General features: G+C 43.4%; 1 long non-coding RNA gene across 2 annotated transcripts in view; it reads right to left on the bottom strand.

Annotated features, from left to right (window-relative positions):
• LOC109280402 (uncharacterized) overlaps positions 1–23,586 on the bottom strand; it is a 44,705-nt gene that overhangs the window by 7,441 nt on the left and 13,678 nt on the right. For both annotated transcript variants that reach the window (XR_009459089.1, XR_009459088.1), the window contains exon 2: positions 9,296–9,437. This is a non-coding gene — a long non-coding RNA (uncharacterized LOC109280402). The remainder of the gene's footprint in view (positions 1–9,295; positions 9,438–23,586) is intronic.

Genomic DNA, 23,586 nt, shown 5'->3' with positions numbered 1-23,586 from the left:
GCTCCATGCCAGACACAGCATGGCTTGCAGAAGAAGAGGTTTGTCCTTTGCCGGGCACCATTGGGAATGGTGAAGTTTGTCCGTCAACGGATGCCAGCAGAATAAGGGCAAATAAAAACCTGCCCCAGTGGAGACATCTTAGAAGAGGGAAGTCCTGCTAGGAGGCTGGCAAACAAAAGTGATCCCTCAGCGATCCCACAAAAAATCCCAGCCTTCTAATTGGCTGGGAGGAATCCTTTAAGACAGAAGGTGCATGTGTGGGACCAGAGGGGATAGGGAGCCGTGCAGTGGTAGATCCATCCCTTGGGGCAGCTGGAGTGTGCAAGGGGACCTCTAGAGGACCCGGGAGTGCACAGCCCTGAAGAACCAAGCTGGGGCTTCAGGACATCACAGGCTGATCCCCACAGGGACTCATCCACCAAGAGCGCAGGAGCCCTGTGCAGGGTGGGAGAGAAGGTGAGGCCAGAGGGAGATAGTTTGGGTCATCTTTGGCATCTGTGAGTGGTTGGGTTGGAAGGGGGTACTGAGCATTACGCAGAGAAGCTGTGTGATAGGAAACCCTAGGAGGGAGAGTGGAGGGCTATAGAAGACTGAGAGAGGTTGGGAAGTGTGGTGTTCTTTTGCGTTGCTTAGTTTTGTTTTTGCTTTTGAGTTCAGGTTTGTACCAGGGGCGGGACAACACTGGCTGAGGGTATCAGAAGCCAGAGTCAGCTACCAGAGGAGCCAGAGGGCACAGCGTCCTCTACCAGCATCCTCTACCAGCCTGCAAACCATGCTGAAGACCGGGTTGTGTGTGCTGAGCCCAGCAGACCCCGAGCTGTGCTCCCCTGCAGACCACTGGAGAGACTGCAAAAGGCACTTTATTGTCACCCTGAGCCTTGAGGTATTAAATCATTTGTGTATTTGAATTGCTATGTTACCAATGTGAAGTATAGTATGTTGAAATCCAATTAGTGAATGTGTGACTGTCGGGTTGTTTATTGTTGCTTGTTAGTCGGTATTATTAGCTTAGTTTTGCATTTTCCTTTTTGTGTCATTTATAAATTCAAGTCCTTATAATTTATCTATATCTGTGTGTGTGTATATCCAGTGTGTGTGTGTATGTGTACACACACACACACACACACACACGTGTATATGTATATGTGTGTGTATACACACATACGCATACACACACACACACATATATATATATCTATATATATATCTATATATATAGATATATATATAGATATTGTATTAATATTTGTATATATATCAGTTTGAATCATGTCTTGCACTGGAGGAGAGGAACTTGGGATACTCCGCTGCTCTGTTGCTACCATTCCTTTGGTGGCCTGGGAGAAAGACCAAGGCCATTGGCACCCCAGGGATCCAAAGGGACAGTAGGCTGCCCCTAGCAAGGCAGACCAGGGTTACATTATTAATAACCTTACTTATTTAATTTGTCATTGTTTGATTGCCTGGTTTACCACATGCATGGGAAGTCACTTTAATAGGTGAACAGACTCAGTAAAATCAGTGGAATCCTATTATTTCAGCTTATTATGTGGGAGAGGTTGCCTGGGCAGACAGCCTGGCCCAGAGGGAAAGCGAGGAGCAGACACTTGAATTTGAATTCCCCTGAGGTCATGTAGAACCTAAAGCACATAGAGTTCATCATTGAACTGACCTGAAATGAAATTCTTCTAACACTGCTGTGTGTATGTGTGCGTGTGCATGTGCATGCGCATGTGCATGCATGCGTGTGTGTGTATGTATGTGCACCCACTTAATGGGAGTTGTGTTTCTACACACACACACACACACAACACACACACACAGCATCGTCAAAACACTTCATTTCAAGTCAGTTCAACAGTAAACCCCCTGAGCTTTAGGTTCAGCATAACCTCAGGGCAGTGTAGACATGCACACACTGCTTTCTCCAACTTTCCCTTTCACAATCAGAATGAAAACAAAACATCAAATATATCAAGACTTTCCAAACAACAAAAATTCCCATTTTAACTCAGCTGGAATACATCCCCAGCTATCTATGTATATCTACAAGGATACAGAATATTGTTTCCTAGCCCACACACTGACCTCCATACTTTCCAAAACATTCCTGTCCTGACATAAGCCTGCGCGTGCATGAATGGCTCCCTTTGTTTTGCACTTTTATATAACTCAGCACTCCTGATAAGCATATCTGACATTATCTTGGGATGTTTTTATCAGTTTTCCCATGTGAAAAATTCCAAGAATTTTGCATGTGGGAGAGTGCTTTGCCTGAGAAATATTGACCCAATGAAGTAACCAGACGTGTCCTTCCAATAGAGATAGCATTTATGGCAGAAAAATACACATAGTAGTAAATGGCTTTTCTGAGCAATTGACTTTTGAAGTGAAGTCAAGTTTGCCAGCCATTGGATGAGTTTCTTGTAAATTTTATTCTGCAAAAGGAGCATATTAAACAGTGGAAAACAAAATACCAACTGCAATTTATCAATCATTTCCTCCCTCATCTCACCCCCTGCAAAACTATGATTTTCTTGCCTCACCAGCTGGAAAGTGATGCGCTGTTTCTTTGTTGTAACATTGTGGGGTGGAACTAAAAGTAAATAAGTATTCACAGAAACAATTGTGTGAAGGAGTGGTCTGTTTGGAAAAAGGAGTGATGCAGCTAGACATAAGTAATGTCAATAAGGATTTCAATGCCGCTTGTTAAGAGAAGAGAACACTGGATACGTCTGTGTCCTAATTGGATAATATTTTTTTTTGTACAGCAAGTGTATTATCATGAGTATTTAAAGGTCAAAACAGTATCCAATCAGTCTCTATAGAAGATGACCCTTTAGCCTTTTGCCCTGTGGAACTGGACAGAAGAAAATCACAAAGTTGAATTTTATAATGAGAGAGGTCAGGTCTTTTTCTTCCAGAGCCCACAATTTGCAGCTTGAGACAGGTCATTTAAACTCTTATCTCAATTTTGCATTAAGGCAACATTATAGTAACCCACCCTACAAAGGATTGTTAATTACTAATATTTAAAACAGAACCAGCTAAAATTCTCCAAATGTCTTTTTTTTTGGGGGGGGGGGGAGGGAGATCAAAATGGCCTTTTTGAAAGCAAACTTTGTAACAAAAACTTCTTAAAGTTGTCCTTTTCCCTGACAATCGTTATTACATTTATATATTGGGATGTGGGATTTCTTTGCATGGCAGTCTTACATTACATGGGCATATCCTCTGGAAATGCAGGACTCTCAAGTGCAAAGTTCAGTTTTTTGTTTCAAGTCTTTTGCAAGAAAATGGCTAATTTTCTCCTGAACTTTGAGAAGACGATCCAATTCTTAAGTGTGAATTTTATGATTCAGCCCCATTTTAATCCATGTTTTCAGCACTGTCAAGATTCTTGCTAGCTGATGCATTATGAATAAGACAGTAATAAGACTGATGATGAAGAGACATAATGACTCAATTGAAAGTTGGGATGAACCTGTTTTGGGGCAAGGTGTCAAATGTATGGCCTGTGAGGCAAATTCAGCCTGCCTGATATAATTTATGAGGTCTGAGATATATTCATATTATCTAGATGAAGCTTTCATAACAGAAAAGAGTTAGATTTGAATTCTCCTGGCTGAAAAGGAGGACCTTCCAAATGTGAACTGAGTGTAAGCGGATGCAGTGCTGTCTGTCAAGTCTGCAGCTAGCTACAGAGCCCCTGCCTCCCGTTAACATCATTGGGGCATCAGCCCAGAAGACTAGTGTCAGCATTATCGAAGACTCCAGTCTTTTATGGACTGAAAAACAGGGATGGTGCAAAATGGTGCAGGGAAGGAAAAGGAAAGGTCAAGTGGGAAGCAGAAGAGAGAAGAAAGCATCCCTTTGATATCAAAGTAGCCTCTGATCTAGAGAGAGGGTATTATGTGTGCTTGAACTTATACCTCAGCTCCCAGACAGTAAGCAAACATGGCATTTGACCCACTCCAGTAAGTGAGGTAAACACTCCCCTGCTTTAAGGCATCTCAACCAGGCAACTCTTTTTTGTAGCGGTGGTGGTGGTTGTGGGGGGAAGCGGCAAAAATGCATATTTGTTGTATTTAAAATAGGCTATGCTTAAATACACTGGTAGGGATACAGAAAAGGTGGGAATGAGTGCTTGGTTAGCAGACTGGTGCTATGTGAGGTTCTCCCTCAGAGGTCTGCTAATGCAATCAGTTCTGAACTGTCAAAACCCTGACTGCCAGCCTCAGTTCTCTTTTTAGCAATTTCCAGTGCGGAACCACCCACGAACCACCACCCACACCCAAGCTGCTTTTGCTTTAAAGATACCTATTTATCACACTTCTGGATATCTTCCCACGACACAATGGACTTTCCTTGTGCCTCACAATAGCCCCGGGGGATGATTACAGCATTTAAGGATAAGGAGAACACTCCCTAAAGTCCTCAGCATGCTAGAAATATCACTGTAGATTTAGAAACCTAGGGCTTATTGTCTCTAGCATACACAAGAGGGTTCTGAGTTGACCGATGTTTAAATCCTGAATCTAAACTGAAATTGATTCACAATCCTACATCAAGGCACAAAAAGGGATATTTGAGGCTGGGTAAATCAGTATGTAAATAGTGGCTTAAAGAAATGGGAGTGTTCATTTTGCCACTAATAAAACTGGGAAAGCTGTGGGTGGATGACTAAAAGAACAAAGGGCAGCTTAAGAGAATGGAGCTGGGTAAAAAAGGCCAGGAAGGATTCAAAAGTCATTCTGACTAGAACCAGTCAGACAGAAGTTAGTTAAAGCAGAATAAATGCTCATAGGGCATGGTCTTAAATCATAGGCTAAGTACAGACAGTCAAAAAGCCCAAGGCTGAATTGATTCCATCTTTGCAAGTTAATCTAAACTGCTTAGATTGAACCAATAAGCAAGTGAACAGACATTCACTTTTGCTTCTGGAAATGCAGCCCATGCCTCCAGTGGCCTAGGCCAGCAGCTGGGGTGAGCTAGAGCATGCCTCCCTGCTTGGCTGGAGCAGACAGCTTGGATGAAGGCTAGCCCACTCACCCTGTGGGGGGGGGGGGGCCTTGCAGGGGAGGTGCAAAGCAGCATGGGATGCTGGGGGACTGTGAGTTAACTTGAATCTGGAGGGGATCTGGGACAGAAGTTCAATAAACTGATTTAACCTAAATGACACTATATCCATCCAGGTTTATCTTAAACTGTTTGGGGCCATTTGGAAGTGGCCTATGTGCACTGAACTTTTGTTGTGTTATAGATTTGAACCAGTTTCTGATTTATGTGTAATTTCTGTCCCTAGCCATACTGTCTCCTGTCTTTTTGAACAAGTGTTTTTCCTTCTTAGAAGGACTAAGTGTATTAGGTTTCCCCATCTGATGCCTACAGGAACGGCTAGCTACCTCTGTTGAAATAATGCTAACTAATTCCCTGGTGTGTTAAATTGGCTCATACTTAGAGACACATCAATTACATATAAAGGGATCAAGAGCTCTAGCGTGTCAGTACTGAGTGGAGAAAGGGAGTGGAAGAAGAGAGGGGAAAAACAGAAACATTGTCCAAGAAAAGATGTAGAGCTGCAGTGTTCTTTGAAAGAATCAAAATAAGAGGAAAAGGAGTGTGATGTTTCAAACCTTAGCAAAAAAATCCAACAGTTAAATTAACAAGGAACTTGAGCTATGAAGGATCCAGGTCACGGCATTTTGACAGGGCCTATATCTATCCTGTGGATGTATAGAATAGTTTATCTCCCAAAAGTTCCAGTTTGCCCTTTCCAGGAGTATTTTTCTTCCTGTTAAAATATATATATTGTTTTAAAATGTGCAATGATTGCATTTTGTGCAGTTTCTAACCTTTAAAACCATTTTCCTTCTAGGAGTACAAAATGATTTCAGAATACTGGAATGATAATGTATAAGCAGTTTTATAAATGAAAAGGCTGCCAGGTCCTGTACATAACAATATATATTAGAACTTTCAATTATTTCTTTTATTAGAACCTTCAATATCAGGCCACACTGCAAAGAGGGCATTGAGGCCAGAACCACTCATAAACAAAATTTTGTCCCATAAGAAATAAGTTTCCATTCTGAATTGGAACATAAAATTGAAATGTTAAAAATAATCATGGAATAAAATAAAATAGGATTTAATGTTGAGATACCTACTCAGAATGACTTTTTGTTTCAATTGAAAAAAAAAAATTCATTTTGACACCATGTAAAATGTACAGAATTTTTCAGTTTTTAAAAATGAAATATAGCAATGTCAAAATGAAAGTGTTCATTATATTTAAGCCTAAAATGAGAGCTCTTGGTATAAAGAAAACCTAAACTGTATTTGTCAACAGTATAAGTTTTTGCATGAAAAATGTCATCCATATCTACATCCAATGGATTTTGAGCCTCTGCTGTCAACACATTCCAGGAGGTAGCAAGTGAGATGGAAGAACCCATCTAAGTAAAACAAGCACAGACTTGACCCATCATTCCCCCAAACTAGAGGGAAACCTAAACTCAACTTTACATGACATGAAAGATTTTTTTGGATGATTTAAGTTATTGCCACATTCCCATGCACCTCCAGGGGCTGGAAGAGGAAGAGCTGAGATTCTGATTGGGAAGTTGTTCTCATGGTACTTAACCTGCCTTGAAGCAATAAATAGCTGAAGTCTCATGTTTTCCAGCTCAATTTGCAGACTGAGGAGGTTAGCTTAATTTCCTAATTTACGTAAGATAAGATGTGGATAAACACCTAAATGTCTGGAAGCTTTCCAAGTTCAAACTGCTAAAGACTGAGGTTTCTTGGCTGTTCAAATTAACATAGGTTTAGTGATGTGTTACACTGAAAACCCGCCAATGCTTAGAAGTGCTATTATTTTGATGAGACCATTAACATACATTATACAAAGAGGTCGTCTACTTCTATAGCTTCCAAGCATAGAAATAAAATCTGTCTCTTAAAAATTTGTTCTAGGGGAGATCTCCAAATGTAACATACCAGCTATTTCATACCACAGCAGGAAATAGGTATGAGTGCAGCCAGGTGTGGTACAGCTAGGTAGAGCATGTTGGGAAATGAATTCATGGCATCCCCAAAAATATCCAGACATTTCAGGTTATTCCCAAACTCAGACCAAACTAGTTCTATGAAAAATGAGTTCCCTAGTTGCATAGTGTTACTTCCTGAGGACACCTAGTGGGGATTTACTGTAAGTACTGACAGCACAGTATAAAGTTGTTTATCTTGAGAGTTAATTTATCAAAAACATTAACTTTACCTTCAAAATTACTTTTGCTTACCTAATTACTCTTGTTTACCTAACCCATCTGCCTCAATAATATTAATTTAACTAAATGCGTGCCTAAAAACAAACAGGAGACGCATACAAAACTGCAGGTTTTTCCATTCTAAATGTTGCCACGGCTGTTCCTTCCCATTGCCTTCTGACACATTGCGCATCACTTATTGAGATTAGAAAAACTCTCTGAGTGCATCCCCACATAGAGGGGCGTGCACAACAGCAAAAAGTAGCAGCATAAATTTGTGCTGCTACTATTTTGGCAGCTGCAAGCATATGCCCATGCACGTGTGCTTTGGTGCAGGGCAAATGGCCCTCCTTCTGGCAAATTGCCCTTTCCCTGCTTCTCCCAGCTCCTGGAGTGCTGGAGCAGCCACGGAGGAACTAAAGGAGGGGAGATGGTCAGGCCAGCAGCCAGAGCGTTTCCCTGAACGACTGAGCCTCCGTGTCTGCCAGCTCACACTCCTGTGGCGTGCGGTGTGGCACTTTTCTTTGCAGTATTTTTTTTGCTACCAGGATTTCCCAGTAGCAAATTTTGCCTCCGCACTGCAAATCTGCAGTGCAGGGCATTTTAACGTGCCAGGTGTGCAGTTTGTGGCACTGCAAAGAGGTTTGCAGTGCCACAAACCACACATGCCTGCGCGTCTGAATCCGGCCCAGGATCCTGGAATCTTATCTTCATACCTGTTTGTAAGGATCACCATACCAAACTGTGGGCACTGCCAAAAACAAAACATGCACACAAGAACCCCATATTATGCAAACTATTTTCAAATCACCATAATTAGTAAATACATGTAATGGACCAGCCTGTGACATGGATGTGGCTGTGTGGGTTTGGCCGAATGACACCATGGAAACAGGTTCATGGTTTCACTTTTGCCATATGGGTAGACTAGAAAGAAAAAATGGAGGTTGAAATTGTATACCAGATCTTTGTGTGGCTGAGGCATTTCTATCTTGGAAATTACTCCACAGCAGAAATGTTTGGATGAGGCTAGAAATGTAGCACAGGAGGCTAAACCATTAAATGAGTGGAAGCACTGTGGTTAACTGCCTTGTCTCGCTTTGAAACACAGCCTTCTTTTGCTTTATTTTGAGAAAAATCAGTTCCATCAGACCAGAAGTCTGGAGACATTAAGACAGGGAAACTCTCCAATATGTGACTCTTCCAGAACAACAAAACTGTGTTTGTACAGGGCTAAACCAACCAACATGGATGGATAAATACCGCCCCCCTGAATCTGCCAGGACCACCCCCAGCTCGACATCTGTCTTATATTATGAGTGTATTTGTGTGGCTATATAGAGCCTCATACTTCAGCTGTCTCATGTGATGACTGATAACACAGGCTGCATTCCACAGGTTGCGTCCCAGCATGCCCATCTATTGCCCAACTGATGTGAGTCATAGTATTCCCTGCATGTATTAATATTTACAAACCATGTAGAACTGTGCAACCAGGACAATCTTCTATATTTTACATAACTAAAGGGAAGTACGGGATGGACAGAGACACCTCAAACTCCAGGAAAGCTTTATAGGAATTTAGTGCAGACCCAAAAGGAGTGTAATATAGTCAGAATGGCTACGCTATAATCTATTACAGCATGTTCTCGCTGTATCATGGACAAGAAATGGTTGTTTGGCAGAAACAGAACCCCATACAGACAGATTTAGCTAGGTTTTCTGATGAAACACGTTTGCAGCTAGGCCAATTATTATTTTCTCTGTGCATTAATTTGTCCATGGTCCAGAGAGATTTGCTGACGGGGAGACATAGTTTAGACATTATTGCTGTAACCTCTCTTGTTTTATCTGTGAAACAGTGAGTACATGGAGGACAATGAAAAAGCAAGAAATTCAATAATACTAATAGGAAGAGAACGGTAGGTGAATGGACTAGCTACCGACCTGGCTGGTGCACCATAGCCCTGAGGCCAAGGAGGATGGTTAAGGGCCTAAACATGGGAGGTAAATGTTAGACTTACCTGCATATTGTTCCTGTTGAGAACAGTCATAAAATGCACGTTTGTGGCATTTCCCTTCCTTCTCCTGCCATGAGTCATCCTGCCCTGCACCAGAGAGCATTACCTCCCCTCTGCTGTGCAGTTGGCACTACTTTATCAGCACCTGATAATGAAAGTCCATATGATAACAGTAAGATATTGAGCTAACAATGACGCCTATTTTTCAACTCTTATCAAGGGATTCATATGACACTAATCGGTACTCTGCCTCAGTGGGTCACTTTCCTATAAGAAAATAAGAGCTGCAGAACAAGCAACAACAAAATAAGAACAGAGCAAGAGAAGTGCAGAGCTGGACTATGAATGCAGGCCCAAGGTGCTGTTCATGGGCGCCTCTCATCCTTGCAAAGCAGCACAAATGCCAGGCAGTTCCATTTCACGATATGTGCACAGCTTCTACCCATTAGGACACTTTTCAAGTTAACAGAGAAAAATTAGGTCATGAGAATTATGCTGCACAGCTTTGCTTAACACACACATTTCAAAGCATAGATTTAGGATAGGGACACAGAAAGAACTTATCGTGCAATAAGAGGCAGTGGGGCTTTGCAGGGTGCCAGCTGCTGTTGAGTAACTGCCTGGATGCACACAGTCCTTGAGTATGTATTCCAGGCCTTTATCCAGCATAATCTTAAAAAGTCTCAAGTGACAGATTGGAAATGAAATCTATCTGTACCCCAAGGTTGGTCAGGCACCTCAAAGGGCAAATGAAGTCACAGTCTTTGGTCTGAAAAGCAGGTGTGCTCAAATCTGACAAGGCAGGCAAGTAAAATTCAGAGGAAATTCAATCCAGCTTGTCTTTTTTGTGATTCATTTCCCTCCATGACTTAGAAATTTTACAGTGCTGCCAACTACTGTGTCTTTATCATCATGAGTTTCCTGATGTTTTAATTAAAGCCTCATCTTCCCCAAACAAGCAATTATATTGGAATTTCAGTTTTCATTTAAAAAACAGAATAAGCATCTGGCTCTCCTAATGGGTATGAAAAGCTTGAAATGGTGACAAATACACCCTGAAGGCTTAAAAATTGGAAGGCAAAGAACAGAAATGGAATTATTTAAAAAAGAAAAATATCTTATTCTTTTAGGCCAATATCTTGATGGTGGGGAGGGAGGGAGTCTGACTTTTTTTCTGAATGTCTAGGGTTGTGCAACACTAAATTTTCAAAGTACCATAATTTGAAATAAATCTAATTCATCTGGAAAGGAATGGTAATCTTTCCTATTTTTTAACTTTTAGCTGCAAAAGGGATTCACGATTAATAAGACATACTTACTGTTCAAAAATCTTGTCATGGAAGTAGCAGCAGGTTCATTGTCTGTTTATGTGGCACCAACATTGTGTTAAGGCACTTCAAATAGTTTTGAAATTAAGGAGTCCAGTTATTTATGACAGGGCCCTTACATAGCATTCAAATGAGGGATGGAGATTGGATCTTCTTTAATCATCTACTCTGACTCAACTTGGTTGGATCTTTTTCTAACTGATCGCATTGTGTTAGAGAGAGAAAATGCATACTAAGTGAAGCACTGGCATCAGAAAGAAATTCAGTTCAACAACAGCTTCACTGTTCTCACAGGAGAGCTATTTGCTACAATAGTGCTGAAACACCTAAGAAGTTATCTACAGGTGTCTTGGCTTCATTACAGCAACTATAAGTTCCCACAAAAATGTATTCATACAGTTACTGCATCTAAAAGGTTCTTTTCTTCTTAATAACATGCTATATATATATATTATTTTTTTTTTTTTTACTGCAGTAACCCCCTGGGATCTTGAAGCAAGGATTAAGACCCAGTTATATTACACAATGTAGAAGCAAACACCACAAAGTCCATTCCAGAGCACTGTGGTCAGCAATCTTTTCAGGTTGTGGACAGAATGATCCAGCTCAGGTCAGAGGTGGGTGGGTGGGTGCTAGGGCCTGGCTGCTGCCACTTCCACGACATAACTAGGGGAGGCCAGGGCAACCACCGTGGGTGCTGACCTGCAGGGTGCGGGGATGCTGAAAAAAACAGCTGCTGCTGCAGCCCCCTGGTCACGGCAGTGGCAGCAACCAAAGGTTGCTGCTGTCCCTGTGTGTAGTAGCTGCCCCAGGCACCCGGCCACTTCATTATGCCCCTGTACCATGGCTGCATGGAAAGAGCACCAAAGACTCCCACTGCCAAATCCTCTCAAAGATCCACAGCCATGGGGCAGCTCAAATGGATCCATACACCGGATACAGGCTGTGGGCTGTAGGTTGGTGTACTCCTGCTATGGAGTACTCACAGTATTTGCAAACTAGGATTTAGGTAATATATGATAGGTAAAAAATAGTGAAGAAAGAGGGAGTGGAGGACAAGGTAACAGGTCAAAATGTGCAACTTCTGACAGTGGCCAGCACCAAACACCTACTTTATGCCACAGTGAATGCAAACCAAATCAGAACCAGACTCTTGAGACTTAGTCACAGGGAAATCTCAGCTCTGAACTTCCTGAATACTGTGCAGTTAAAATCTCAAACTCATTGTTGCATTAACTTTTTGGTCTTTGCATGCAGTGTCCCATTTCCTTGTTAACTGGGCATACATTAATGCATTTAGCTAGGCTAACAGGAATAGAGTATTGTGAATGTGTGATGTCCCTGTGTCAACATAACTACAGAAATCTTAACTGTTATATTTCCTGATATCTGCAGCTAAGTCTCAGTGTTAGGGTTGCATCACATTTATTCTCATATATAAATACCCCAAATTCTAGTCCACGCTAAGGCTGCATTTGCCTACTATGTTCTAAACTGGGCGTGTCTACACGAGATGCTTAAAGATGCAGTAGCGTAGTTTACTGTCAAGTATGCACACGTCTACATGTGCGCATGCTTGCTGCACAGTAAAACCCCCTAATCACGAGTAAATTTGGTACGTGGAAATACAGGTATCAAATTTACACGTGATTAGTTACTGAGCAGTAACACGTATGTAGATGAGACCCAGGAGCAAATTTGCTGCTAGGTCAGCCCTGCCACTAGGGACCCGGCCTTAGGCTAGCCCCAGGGTTCGGGGCTGGGAGCCTCTCCTGCCCCAGGGCTGGGCTGCCTCTATGGCAACCTCTGCCTTAGGCCTTTAAAAGTCTGCAGGTACTTTGAGCCCTGCGGCACACCAGCAGACAGCCTGAGGCCACTCCATGCCCCCATGTCTCCCTGGGCAGGCCGCAGGCCAGCAGCAGGAAATGCATGTGTAGATGCACTGACTGGCAACAACAAAATCCTTTGGCATTAAAAGTCTTCACATGGTATAAACCAGTGTTATGCCTCTCTCCTCCTAGCCTGCATAGGGTGCCTGTAGAGATAGGAAAGGGATTTAAAGGGGTTTGGTCCACATGCACTACACTCAGGCCACAGTAACTTCTCCTGGGGCCTCTTATAGAGTGCAGCATTGTAAAGCAACCCTAAAGCTGCTCCAAGTAGCACAAGCATCTAGCTATTATTTAGGTAAGATTTAGGATCAAAATGCAGTATTCAGGACTCGTCTCACATTGTTTGCAAAGGGTTTTGATGCATGCAATTACACAGATGATCAAAAACAGAACTAGGTAAGGAACTAGCATGCTTTCTTTCATAGGCACTTCATAAGAGGCTGACACTGCTTTCCTCATAATTAAACAGTTCAATTGCCCCTGGCTTAGAGATTTATATTGGGAACAGACAGATGCCCTGCTCCTCTTCTCTTACACCAATGTGACCATATTGTCTTCAGTGAAGTCACTAAGAATTTATGCTAGCATAGATGAGAGCAGAATCAGTTCCTGGTTAACCTCTGTGCTGTTTCAGACCAATTTCACCACTGTGTCAAAAAAGCTAGAATCTTATCATAAATCATTGTTTCATTTCTCTCTCCCATAATGTACTCTACAATTGCACTTACAGTACCTTCACGGAATATTCTTTATGCCTACAGGAAACTAATCCTCATACATAGTTAAAACCCAGTACTTCCTGGACTTCACAGGCCAGGTTTATTTGAGAAGGTTTTTGAAAAGAGCAAGGGGCGGATTTGCTGCTTTGATTTATTGACTAGATGGATTAGTTTATCCATTATTTATATACATTTAGTTTTTGTTGCTAGGTACCCACCTGTAAGCCTAATTTTGTGTCAAGATGATTGGCTATATTTATATGAAATTTTTAATTATTTAACTCTAAAGCGTTCATCTGGTTTCTTTCAGTTCCTGCAGTTCCATAGATCAGAGAGAGGTAGTTAGCTGTGTTAGTGTGAAGTCAAGCAAAAAACAGGGCAGGAGGGCACCTTAGAGACTAGAAAGCATAGGAAGAAGTCAAGGATGGATTTAGAGGTAGCGTAAATATTCTATTGTCATCGGCGATCCTTTGATTAAGGATGATCTCCACCACAGCTCATTCATAGGTCTTCAGGTGACTTAAGAGTACAGTCCTTGAACCACAGACCCATCTGCAGGAGTTGTAGGTCTTTCTGCAAGGGAGGGTAGGCTGTAGACCAGGATTTCTTTCTTTTTCCTTCCTTCTCTCTTCTCTGCTTTGAGAGCAAGACGCTTTACCTGAAAATGGGCTGCTGCTTAGTTGAAGTTGCGGCACTGTTGGAGTTGGTCAGCAGCCAGCCTCTCCCAGCTCTTGATGTCAGCATCTGTTTCCCTGAGGTATGCCTTCAATGTGTCCTTGTAGCGCTTCCTCTGGCCACCACAAGATCTCAAGCCATTACTAAGCTGGGAGTAGAGCACTTCTTTTGGGAGTCAAGACTTGAGCATCCACACACAATGTCCGGTCTGGCCAAGTAGATGCTTGAGGATCACTGGCTCAATTCTGGTAACATGGGCTTCAACAACTTGGTGTACTTGGTGTACTTTTCAGGACATCCAAAATATGCAGCATGACAAGGTGAAGTGGCAGCCTGAGGAGTGGCAAGGGTTCCCTATGTACTGCAAGATTTGGGAGGAACATTTAAGAGAGAAGTAGTGGGAATCAGGAGGGAGCAATGGAAGGAGTAGAGCTTTTTCTCCCTTTGTTGGCAGAAGCCAGGGATGAGCCTCTGGGAAAAGTAACCTATGCTGGTTACTTAAGTAATTAATTAAGTTATTTTGCATTATTTAGGTCTTCTATGGCCAATACATTTTCTTCTGCAGCAAAGCCTAAAAAGACTTGGGAGGGTTTCCCTTCCTGGGCTGCTGAAGCACCCTACCAGTTCATAGGGATTATACTAGATTACAGTATTTGAGTATTTGACACACATTTCCTATGGGTTATTTTCAACACAGGTTTCAAGGGGACTGGGGTGGTGTGGGTGGTAAGACACCCAGTTGACACCCAAAAAGTCATACATTTGAGGCCACGGAGGAAAAGCGCTCATGGCATGGCCTGTTAAATTCCAACAAATTTTCAAATACTTCTAAATAAACATCATTCCAAAAACACAAAAAAGGAACGCAGATTTTATTATACTACAGTTTTTTCTACACTGTTCTTTCTGTAAGACACTGTAAGCAAAGTTTAGAGGTTGAAATAACTCCAACTGACCTGCACACAGGCACTACAAAATATGCCCATAATGGAACAATCTTACATTGCTAGGGGAATGGGCCCTGAGATGATCTAACAATCATTCCCTCTCTGATTTATGTCTATTTCTGAAATTCTTCAGACAAATGTCTAAAGTAGCATTTAAAAAATCCTGCTGTACCTTCAGTTAAGAAGAGGGATTTTCCAAGGTGCCAACCCAGATGCAGGTTTGATTAGATTTGAAGAAGTCATAATGCAAAACTGAACATTCAAAGATAATTAGTGAGAGACTGGGGAAAAGAGCTGGGTAAGGAGGAAGAGTTAATGGAGAAGAGTGAGGCAACAGGAGAGAGGACACATTCACTGCTTATAGTCATGGGAAGTCATCCTTCATTTTTGCCAGCAGTCCTTCTGTGAAAGGGCTAATGCCACTTTCCAACATATTTACTCTATTTCTAGATTTTGCTTTAAGAATTGTTTGACCTTCAGATTGAAAAATCCAAGGGACTATCTACAACATGGCCCTTCTCTATAGGTTTTCTCACATAGTTAGTTTGGCATCCAGGTTAATTCATTTTTCTTAAATCCGGCATCAGCAGAAATGGATGTGCACCAGTCAGGTATCAGTGTGAGGAGGTATGAGCAACAATTAAAGTAGCTGCATTAAGAGGTATTGCCTATGACATATGTAGCAAGAGATATGAAATGTGAGTTGATCAAAAAAATAACCACAGAAAAATTGATATCATGAACTGGGTGAGAAGTTGAAATACTGTCCTTTTTCACAGAAAAAATATTCCGGTTAAAAAAAGTTGAAACATTTTGTTCTGAGATTTTCAACCAAAATGAACTATTAACATGTTTTAATCAAAACATTTCATTTCAGGTTGACAAGCTAATATAAAAATAGTTAACATTTCTGCTTTCCCATGGAAAAATATCAACATTTGATGCTCTACAGAATATAAAAAGTGGAGCAATTTTGATGCTACTCTAAGAATAATTTTTAGATCTGAGCTAGGCCTAATATAAATTTGCCTGGTATACAATATTTAATGAAAAAACTTTTCCCCCTAGGAAAGTCTTCAAAAGTAATGAAGATTTTTACCCAAGAGTCGAGTAAACATAGTCAAACTGTTAATCCAACTTGTACAGTTTTCTCATCAAGAAAATTTCTATTCATAGCTCACATAAAAAAATCATATTGACAGACATAATCTGCCTGGTAGTCAGCTGGAGATAGGCTAATATATACCTTGCTTTCTGATCGCATATGGAGATTATATACTTCACAGCTAAAGCTGTTTACTACCCTGAGCTTCTTATTATAAAATTATCAGGTGTCAAAATGCTAAGTACTCAATTAAACACAGGCACAGAGAGCAATTCTCATCTGATTCACTTTTATGGTATGTACATCACAATTTCATTACTTAGGGCAGAATAAAAGTATAAAGGATTAGACTTGAACATTTTTTCAAGCATTTTGATTGAATAAATGCTTATCAGAAACCAAGACCCTTCTCATTGTTAATCAATTTGCCTTTTATAGAAAGTTGTGTAAGACATGAAAAAACAAAATGCAAAGAAAGCACGTTAAAAGAAATATCGAAATATTACATCCAAGGCTCTTGTTTCTATTCATTATTTATATTACAGTAGTGTTCTGGGTCCTCAGTGGGGGAGGAGGGGAGACACTAGACATGAGCGGATGCATGATGACTCAACTCATTGGCTGAACTATGAAAATGATTTTAAAAAATAATACTGTGTGACAAAGAGGGAATCTTTCACTTTCTCTTGTAAATTGGAAAAAAAACAGTTATGGCTTTTGGCTGACCAAGAGGTTTAGGTCCTTTCCCCTGCCTCCCGCCCCACCTTTTAAAAACATTTTGGCAAATTTTGAAAAATCTAATTTAGAGTCGAAACATTAAAATGCATCATCTGAAAATGTTGACATTTCAATTACCCGCTTTTTGGCTGCTGAAGCTATTTATGAATTCTGAATTTGGCAAATTGCTTCCATTAACCCCAAATGGTATTTTCAGCAAATGAACAATTTGTCCAAAACAGTTCATCCAGCTTTAAATCAGGATCTCATTGTGGTGGACAATGTACATACAGAAAGAGAGGTAGTCTGTGCCACAGAGCATTTGCCATCTCTTGTTGTATGAGAAGGCACAGCAGGTGGAGAAAGCAGGGAGGCAGGAAGTTATTACCATCAACAGTTCAGAGAACTACATTAATTTCAACTAAGGACATGCCCGTACCTCTCACTATGCCAGGGAGTGTCATGCTGAAACAGGCCCTGCTGGTCCAGAACTGGAAGCTGCATAGCTGCCTTTGCCTGGCATCATGATTGGGCTAATTGGTGCAACCTGTCAGCTTTGATGTCCTTAGAACCCACACAAACAAATGTGCTGTTTAGGATCATAAGATCATAGGAAAGTAGAGCGGGTCATCTAGTCCAGGCCCCTGTTCAAGGCAGGACCATCTCTGACTAAACCATCCCAATCAAGTGTCTGTTGAACCTGCTTTTGAAAGTTTTCCATAAATTAGTTTGTGAAACAATGTAGTAAAACTAGGTACTGCCTCCTTGTGTGCAAGCTCATATTGGCTAAAGGGTGGCTAAGGTAGAGCTAGCTCAAATTGGTTTTGTTACCGCAAGACGAAAATGCTTACTCATTTTCCTGAAGTGTTTGGATCTATGGATGAAGAGTACTGAGCTTATTATTAATTACTACTGATTATTATTATTTTATTTCATTATTGAGAATTTTAGGGGGAAAAATATCTTTAGTTGGGAGAACAAAAATGTATAGGCATTTGGGGTTAAAATTTAAGGATGTGAATACAGGTGAGTCTAACAACAACACCAAAAATACCCTACAGTTCTACAAACACCTGCCCCTGGTTATCTTCACTCCTGTGACTTCATTACCATAGGCTTTCCAATGTGCTGAAGTGTTTTTCAGAGTGATAAAACACCTAAGAAAGCTTGATCTGCTCCCCATATGACTTATTATGAGACGAGGAATCTTTCAAATGCATCTTTACACTGGATTCTAATTCTTGAGGTACAAGCGCCCCCTGGCGTCTATAGATCTTTTATTCCACCCCCAGCTCACAGGAGTTGTTCTTCAATTTTGCTCTAGTCTACAACATATCAGAGATGCATCTACACTAGACGTTTACTACAGATTAGACAAATTAGCTCTGCAGTAAACATCTTGCATTTACATGTGCAGCCCTATTAGGCTGCAGGAAACTAATGAACTCCGCAGCAGAGTAGTACTTGTAAAGACAAGTACTTGTAAATACAAGTACTACCCTCCTGAGGAGGTTTTTTTACCTTGCAGCACTGCACGTGTAGATGCTGATGTGGCTGCCTGGGGCATGAGGGTACTTCAGTGCGGGGGTTGCCTGCTGACTAGCCCTGCACTGGAGCACCTCCGTGCCCCAGCCAGCCCTTCTGCAGCACATTGAACTGGGTCCAAGCAGCCCCAGGCTGGCAGGCTGACCCCTTGGGCCCCCTGCCAGCCTGGGGCTGCTCCAACCTGGCTCAACATGCTGTAGTTCCAGGCACATGTGTAAACTGTGTGCTCAGGAGCAATAAACTCTGATGTAATATGTGCTGGAGTTTCTTGCTGCATGCTAATAGCATGTGTAGACATGCCCAGGGTCAAATTATTAAAAACACAAGGTTTCATAACAGTAGACTGCTCTATGACAATTGGTAAAGACATAACCATATCCTACCAGCAGGCACTGGAAGTTGGAGAGCATGGCCAACTGCAGCAGCATCCAGGGCCCTTTGGCTTTGCTGGGTATGGCCATCAACAATGAGCTTGGTTCAGTGCCATAGCGTCTGGACTTGCTCTCCTGAGCCCATCACTGCCACTGCTGGATCTGGTGCTGCCACTGTGGCAGCCCTCAACCCATGGTCCAGATCCAGGAAAGGAGCTCCGTGGTCCAGATCTGGCCTGGAGCCCATGGTGAGTTGGACACTCCTGATTTATAGGATAAAGGAAAAGTGTTCTATCAGATAGCCCACAATGTCTAATAAAAAGAAAAACCTTTAAAAAGGTTGTAGTATTGTCAAGAATGTGAAGAAGTATTCAGTTCTACTACTTATAGCCTGCCACAGCAAGGAGGTAAACACATTCCAGCCATAGGTCTCCTGTGTATTAGGAAAGTTTTTAACCCATATAATTATTTTTATTCATTCTAATGATGCAAGATTAAACTGCTAAGTGTTTGCACATCACCTAAGTTAGCTTACATTAAATTGAGTGATTTGTTGAAGCAGGTTTTACTGGTTTAACCTTTGCTTAGAACAGTTTGAGTGCATCTCCATTGCCACTGGTGTGTAGCTAGATCCAATTGGCTCAGTTTAATCTGTGTAACATTCTGTATTGACAAGGCCTAGTGTAGGACCATCATTAGCATGAGCATAAAAAACATTATCAGAATGAGTCTTATGAAACTCAACTAAGTGTAGTCATGACCTAAGTTGTTGTGGGCTGTAAAAAAAGGTAATGCTATAATCAGCTGGTTGCTTCATACACAGCTGGCATATGCCTAGGGTGACCATCATGACACAGACTAATGGGTAAAATAGCCTGAACAACTTGTAAAGAGTGATCTGCTCCAGGATTGTATTGATTTAACTAAATTAATCTCAGCTGCAGGTGCTTAGGGCCAAGTCTATGCATGGATCCTAATTTTAGAGTGGTTAACTACCAAGTCTACTTGGTCCCAGCAGAGCCAGCCTTACAGATGGACAACATGGGCTACTGCCCAGGGTGCTGTAATCAGGGGTGGCACTAAACACACATGTGTTAGCGGTCTGTGCTCACAGAAGCGCTCTCCACCCTTCCTGCCCTGCCCTGCCCCGGCCTGCCCCAACCCGCCCTAGTAGATCCCTGCCCCAGGCAGGAGTGGTGCCCAGCCCAGTCCGCCCTCCACCTCCAGCCACTGCTCAGGAGGAGCTGGGTTGGACATGTGTGGGCCTGCTTGGTGCACCATGCTGCTCCTCCTCCCCGCCGGACTGCACCCCACCTGTCTCTGCCTTTGCCTCTGCCTGCAGCTGCACCACTGACTTCAGGCGGGAGAAGGGTGCCAAAATACAAGTTGACCCAGGGTGCCATTTTCCCTAAGACCAGCTCTGAGTACCAGGCTTAGCTAAATAATTGCGTTTGGCTAAACCAGCTTTAACCACATGTATTTAAAAATAAGAGACTGTCCACCTGCAGACCCACATTCAGATAAATAAAAGTTGTTCTCATTCACACTATTTGGGTTTTTTTTGCAGTATCACTAGTATGTTGACAGGTCCTGTATGGTGGGGAGACCCTGAAAGGACAATTTGGGTGTGTGGGATGGTAGGGGAATTACTGTAATGGCATCTTGTGGCCAGGAAGACTTGAGAGGCTGTTATAGTCACAATGGGGATGGATTGCAGGGTCACTGCATCCACTCTGTGCTGGTTCTGTCAGCTCCAGGTAGCTGCAAATCCCTTAAGTCTCTACCAGGGAATATTCCTGGTGCAGGGGCTCTTCCTCATTGACACAGAGGCAGCAACTGTAATTTTATTCTTAGTCCTTGGAGGAGTCTTCAGTGCTATTGGCTTTTCAGAGGTGTTCCAGGCTCAGCAGAAAGTACGACTGGGGCATGACCACACCATTAATATCCTGCTTCTCCCTCCACAGTCCTGCCCTGGGATCCATGCTGATTTCCTGAAAGCCTGGCCCAGTTCATGCCACCACTGTAAAGAGATGGACTAGAAGAGGGTCAGGCAATTATTTTGGTTGGAGGGCCTCTTAATGAGTTTTGGTGAGCTTTTGAGGGCCACAAGGGTAGCCCCACCTACTGGTCCCCATCTTGGGACTGGAAGTCCCATCCCTAACCCCTGACCTTTGCCACTGGAAACACCTACTATAACATATTTTAATTTTATTTAAAAACATATTTTTGTCATGATTTGTGTTTACATAGTGTATATAGATGTGACTGCATAATAACTCAAAAATAAAGTCTTACTCTTGTATATTGTGTGGGGGGGTGTGGGATGTGGTTGGGATTCTGCCAGAAGTGGAGAGGAGCCCTGCCTCCTGCTTTCCAGCAGAGTCCTAGGACCTGCATGGCAGGGAGTGATGAAGGCAGTTGGCTCCATCATGTAGGCTTCCCCTGGTGGCACTGAGCTTCATGTGTGCCGCACGGAGTCCCATGTGATAGAGGTGGACCATCTGGGCTGCACTCCTTGATGCCATGTGCAGCACTGGCTGGAACTACACGCTGGCAGGCAGCAGCACCTGCATGGGCCAGGAGCTCCCCAAGCACCCCTGCCTGTTGCTGCAGCCAGCGAGGGCTGTGTGCCATGGGTGGGGAATGTGTGTGGGGGGGGCACACCCCCTACCCTCCCTCACACCCACACCCTGCCCACCCAAGGTCTGCTCTCCTGCTGCCCCCCTGGGTGCGGACTCCATGCTGCCATCAGCCCCAGCCCCATGCTCTACACTCCCACCCAGCTGCAGTTCCCCCTCAAGCCCCGCTGCTTCCCTACCTGCTGCCTGGAGTGAGTGGGATGCCAGGGAAGCCAAGCAGGTCCTCCGGCGGCTGCATCAGTGACCGCAGCAGCCCTGCCCAGAAACTGTGCGCTGGCCCGGCTGTGCCCTCTGTGCACAAGGGTGAGAGCGAGGCTGGTGGGCTGGATTGGATACAATTAGTTGGTGGGCACCCACGGGCTGGATAAAATTGCCTGGCAGGCTGGATATGGCCTGCAGGCTGTATTTTGCCTGTCCCTGGACTAGAAGGAAGGAGTCCCCCATGGAAGTCTAAAGAATGCTTTGGTATCACATAGAACTCCAGATCTAGGAATTCCCATGGGGAATGACTGGTCTAAAGTGGCATCAGAATTCATGCCCTAACTTTCAGCAAATCTTAAAGGAAGTGGAGATATGCACACAAAATAGAATCTTCTCAATGAACGTGGTACTCAAATGTGAACCGAAATGCTTTCTAAACGCCTGAGCAGAATGGTGGTAAGCACAATGCAAGGCAGTGTACTAGAAGAATACACTTCATAGCAGTAAATAAATACACTTTGGGCATGTCTACATGTGCAGTTATGGCACCTGAATAAACTGAGGAGCTTATTGCTCTGGAGTTAATTGCTTATGGGTGTACTGTTTGAATGTGAGCCTGGGAGGAATTAACTCCAGAGCAATGACCTTCAGAGTTTATCCATGCACAACATGAGGAGCTGGGTTGGAGCAGCCCCAACTGGCATGGGATCCAAGGGATCAGCCTGCCAGCCCAGGGCTGCTCTGACCTAGCTCATTGTGCTGTGGAGGGGCTGGCTGGGGCACAAGGGAGCTTCAGTGTGGGGCTAGCCAGCAAGCAGCCCCTGCACCAAAGCACCCTCATGTCTCAGCCAGCTAGGGCAGCTTCTACATGGGCGCTGCTGCAGAATTTTTTATTCCACAGCAGGATAGTATTTGTATTTACAGGTACTATCCTGCTGCAGAGTAAATTAGTTTACTTTACCCTAATAGGGGTGCATGTGTAGATGCCAAGATGTTTACTGTGCTGCTATTTAGTCAACCGCACAGTAAATGTCTCATGTAGACATGCTTTTTAGAGGTCACCTGTCAAAGCCTGTTTTGAACTTTTTTTTTTGCCTGGAAGTATCGCTGGCACTGTGTAAGTATCTGGACCAATATTTTGGCACTGATACCCTAGTGGTTGGGGGGTGGGGTGGGTGGGTTTGCAGCTGTCTGAGAGCGGGGTGGGGTTTGCAGGTGGCCGGGAGTGGGGGGGGAGTTGCAACCCCCACCCCCTGCTGCTGGCTGGCTACAAAACACCCCCTCAACTCCCATGGGATGCTCCACCCACCCCACCAGTCTGAGTTCACCAGCCGTGCCTGTACCCTAGATGCCTTCCCTAGGTCAAAGGGTTGCAACATGTCTGGTTGCATCTACACATGCAATTAATGTGCATGAATAAACTGCAGAGCAATTTGCTTTGCAATTAACTATTCCTAGGTTCAGCATCTACATGTGTGCCCAGGACAGCAGTTTAGGCCAGTGGTTCTCAACCTTTTTTGAACCAGGACCCATTTGTAAACTTTGATGGCCAGTCCTGACTCAGTAAATAGTTTCAGTATAAATCAACTACCTACCCCTGCTGGTGCCCCTCACTCCTAACCTGCTGTCCCTCACTCGTAGGCCCCTGCCCCCCAATGTGTGGGGCAGAGGGTGGGTGTGTGGGACATGGGGGGCTCCAAGTAGCCCCTTGCAGGCTGGAACTCTGCCAGCTTGCAAAGGAAAACCCATGGTTTCCTACATTTTTTTCCTTTAAAGGAGAATCATTTTTTAAAGTTTGTTCATGGCTCTTTCATACATTCTTGTGATCCATTTTGGGGCATGACCCATGGGTTGAGAAACAGGTTTAAGCCATGGGTGCTCCTGCCCTGCTCTGCCTCCCTGCAGCAGTCAGGGGGAGCTCCAGGCTCTGGCTGTAGCTGACTGGGTGTTGGTCCCCAGCTGCCAGGGGCACAGGGGTCAGCCCTGGGCTCTGGCTGGCAGTGGCAGTGTGACTTGGGGTCCTGGGGGCAGCCCTGGGCTGGCAGGGGCCACAGGGGGTCAGGCCAGGGCAGTGAGTGGCTGCATCAGGCAGTGGAGGAGCTGGCTGGACCATGAGGCTCCTGTAGCTGCTGAGCCACATGTTTAGGCAGGGCCA

Source organism: Alligator mississippiensis, chromosome 1 (genome assembly GCF_030867095.1).
Source record: "Alligator mississippiensis isolate rAllMis1 chromosome 1, rAllMis1, whole genome shotgun sequence".
Classification (NCBI taxonomy): Eukaryota; Metazoa; Chordata; order Crocodylia; family Alligatoridae; genus Alligator; species Alligator mississippiensis.
This window is presented reverse-complemented; position numbering and strand designations above follow the sequence as displayed.